Source organism: Melampsora larici-populina (genome assembly GCF_000204055.1).
Source record: "Melampsora larici-populina 98AG31 unplaced genomic scaffold MELLAscaffold_6, whole genome shotgun sequence".
NCBI lineage: Eukaryota > Fungi > Basidiomycota > Pucciniomycetes > Pucciniales > Melampsoraceae > Melampsora > Melampsora laricis-populina.
In genome coordinates, this window is record NW_006768770.1 from 20725 (window position 1) to 24717 (window position 3993).

Sequence of the window (3993 nt, forward strand, 5' to 3'; positions counted from 1 at the left end):
ATTCACCACTCCCCGTCTTTACATCGGCCATCTCAATCCATGCCTCGCTTCACTCGTAAACAAGTGCTCAAAAGGTCAATCCAAGCCGCACACCATGCAAGAAAAGCTCTTGCTCGGAACCGACGTGGAATCCTAGCTTCACTAGATTTTGATCTTGGCGCCGTGCAGTTTCTCTTCCGTTTAATTCAAACGCTTCACATCTTTCGACTAGCAATATCAAACGAGGATCAAAAAAAGGCCGCATGGATCTTTCTAGTCGGGATCATAGAGTTCATCACAATAATAAAAAAAACACATCACATTATTCTAATTGGAGCTCAACAGCAAGCAAAAGCAATCGCCGAGATTGAATTGCTCAACAAAGCTTTGAAAATTGTCAACCAGAATCGATATGTGGTCGATCGGATCTCACGTGGTCGATCGGAGCTTTGAAATGCTTGGTTTCATCAAATGATCTCGGAAGGTGGTGATGGTTTTATAAAGCTGGTAGGTAACACTACCAAATCCCTCTTACAAATTTTTGGTTGACGATTTGTTTCAGGCACGAATGTCAAAGCCATCTTTTGACAAGCTGGTCAGCTTAATTCAAGATAACCCGGTTTTTCATAACAACTCGAATGTCAACCAAGTCCCGGTTTGGTGGCAGGCACTTGTTGGACTTGCAAACTTAGGAACATCAGGAAACGGTGGAGATCACTTTCATTTAGCTCGACTGTTCAATTGCTCAGGTATAGATGGATATTTATCAAATTTTGGCAATTATAAACTGACTTTTGTGGTCTATCCTATAACAGAGGGTAGCATTCAGAACTGGACAAAACGATTTATCCTGGCTGTACTCGATTTGGAACAAGATTACGTTCGGTGGCCTTCACGAGCAGCTTGTCGGAATCTTAAAAATGAAGCTGCGTCTCGGGGTTTTTTCAAAGACTGTGTTGGCTTCGTAGACGGAACTCTTATCCCCTTATCAAATGCGCCCCGGGAACACCCCAAAGATTATTGGACTCGTAAATGTTTCTATGCATACAACGCCATGTTGGTATGCAATCTCAATCGCAGGATCACTTACTACGAGTTGGGCTGGTGTGGAAGTTGCCACAATCAGCGAGTTTTCCGCTCTTCACAGGTGAGTAATTTGGGATTTGATTGAGGTATCTGCATTTTCTATCAAATAAAGTAACTTTTTTTTTGGAACCTCCTAGCTATTTCAAGACCCAAATAGATTTTTCTCACCTGGTGAATACCTTTTGGCAGACTCAGGGTACACCGTCTCGGATATCATTATTCCTTGTATCAAGCGAGTCAGGGGTCATAACTTAGGAGCATTTGAAGACGCTTTCAACAAAGCTATCAGCAACATTTGAGTGATAATTCAACACTGCAATGGAATGCTCAAAGGCCGATTCCAATCTCTGAAAGAACTTCGAATTGTTGTTAAAGATGCAGCTTCTGCGCTGCGAGCTAATCAGTGGATCCAGGCATGTATTATCTTACATAATTTCCTTATCGATAACTTTGAAACATGGTCAGGAGTGTTGGGAAGATTTGATGAAGGACTTGACAATGAGACAAGGGTGCGTCAGGCACCCCCAAATGCTCCTCAATTTGAAGATGAAGAAGATGGTTATTTATTGTCGGCTGACCGCAATGAAGAAAGACAAAAACAGCTTTTTGAGGATTTTGTTTCCTCGCGTCAAACTTATGATGTGTTTCTGTAAGGTCGATCTCTCTAGTCGACCTTCACTGATTCTGAGGGCACACGGCCGAAGCCAGACGAAAGTAGCACCTGAGTATGATTTCTGAAAAGGCCTATAAAACACCGAACAATCAATAAGAAAAGCTACTAGTAGAGAGAAGGAGGAAAAGGGTTCCTCCTGAGGGAGTCATACCTATAAAACACCGAACAATCAATAAGAAAAGCTACTAGTAGAGAGAAGGAGGAAAAGGGTTCCTCAAGAGAAGAAACCAAAAAGGAAAGAGGATGGACAATCTATATAAGAAACACTACACTCTACTCTGTAACCCCATAGTCTATATGTAACTAACTCGTACCCCATACTCTTCCTTACACCCCCCCCAACTAAAACAAAAGTCCCCCTAAAGACTTCCTCCACTATTCCCAAATTCAAAAGTAAACAAAACAGAACATAGAACAAAACAAGATTGAAGAAATAATCAAAAGAAGAAACTAAATTAACGTGAGATAAAAGAAATTAAAATTGAAACAGAAAATAAAAAATTAAAAATTGAAACAGAAATAAAAGAAAGGAAAGAAAAGGAAACCATTGATAACTAAATCCGTAAATCCTGGCATTCGAAGAATCGTCGAATCCCCGCGCCGCGTCACGTCCTGAAAAGAGCAAGGTCGAAGATTATGTGCTCACAGGCGTGGCCAAGGTGTTGTTGCGAAAATGGGAGGTGGTAGAACCCCGCGGCGGTGCATACTTAAGGAAGGAACTTACTTGCACAGGGTAGTCCTTCGCCCCACTCAACAGTTATCCACCAACTCATCTGTCTGATACTTCTTCAGCTTCGAGATATGGAAGATGTCGTGAGATTTATCGTTGGCCGAAAGTCGTAATCGGACATCTCTCCCTCCATTAATGACCTCCAGCACCTTGTACGGACCATCAAATCTCGCTCTCAACTTTGCCACCTTCCCCCCCACTTGCGCGCTTCGATGTGTGCTGTCTACCAACACCTGATCCCCACTTCCAACTTCAAGTCGCCCCCCCTCTTATCATCCACTGTACCGCCTGTTCAACCCTCGAGACCCAAAGCTTATCTCGACAACGGGCCCAGTCAGCCTGTCGAGACATCACCCACTTCTCAACGTCCCGACTGCTCGATGCTCTCGATGACGGGATTGGAAAAAGTCGCGGCTGATGACCTAGTACGAAATACATGGGCGAAACCCCCGTCGCCGAATTGACTGCCGAATTGATGGCAAATTCGACTGAAGGTAAGGACTCTAACCAACGTCCCTGACGGCCTTGAGTTGAAAATCGTAGAATTTGACCCAAGGTTTTGTTCGTACGCTCAGAACGGCCGTCCGCTTGAGGATGATACGCGGTGGTTATATTGATACTAATACCCAACAGGCAATGGAGTTCTTTCCAGAACTTAGAGACCCATATCTTGTCACGGTCACCCAGCATCTCATCCGGAGCTCCAAAAAGCGATAACCAAGAACCGTAAAGGCGACGAGCCGTCTTTTCCGCCGAGTCCTTCTGATTCGTAGGTATCAAGCGTACAAACCCGGTAAGTCGACAGGTACAAGACAGTAGCATATCGTAACCTGAAACCTTAGGTAGAGGTCCCACAAAGTCCAGCGCTATACTACTCATCGGCCGTTTGGGTAGATCCGTGGTCTGCGCTCGTCCTGGCAAAAGAGTAGTTCGCGCTTTGTTCCTTTGACACTCATCACAACGCCTGACCCACCTCTCAACCTCATCACTCAATCCCGGCCAGAAAAACTCTTCTTTCAAACGATGGTAAGTCTTGAGGTTTCCTAAATGGCCTACTGCTTGATGTGCCGATTTCACTAAAGCAGTCCTCAACTCCCCGTTCACTGGGACCACAACCCTATCATCCATCAACATCAAGTCATCTTCCCATCTACAGTTCGCCCGGAGTGGTAAGGTTTTTGCTAGCTTGATACAAAATGGGTCCGTCTTATACCCCTCCGTAATAGTTTGACGAGTTTCAGCATCCAGCGCGGGTCGAGATTCAGTCAAGGCCGCTGTATCAATGCGCGATAGCGCATCCGCAACTGAATTGTCTGCACCTTGTAGATATTTAAAATCTAGATCAAATTGTGATAATATTTCTAACCAGCGTGCTTGTCTGCGACTGAGATTTCGTTGTTTCAGCAAATATGTTAAAGAATGATGATCCGTCATTACATTAATCTTTAAACCTAGAAGGAGAAGTCGCCACTTATTAAGAGCGTGCACGACAGCCAATAACTCCTGCTCTGTACAGGGTAATTAC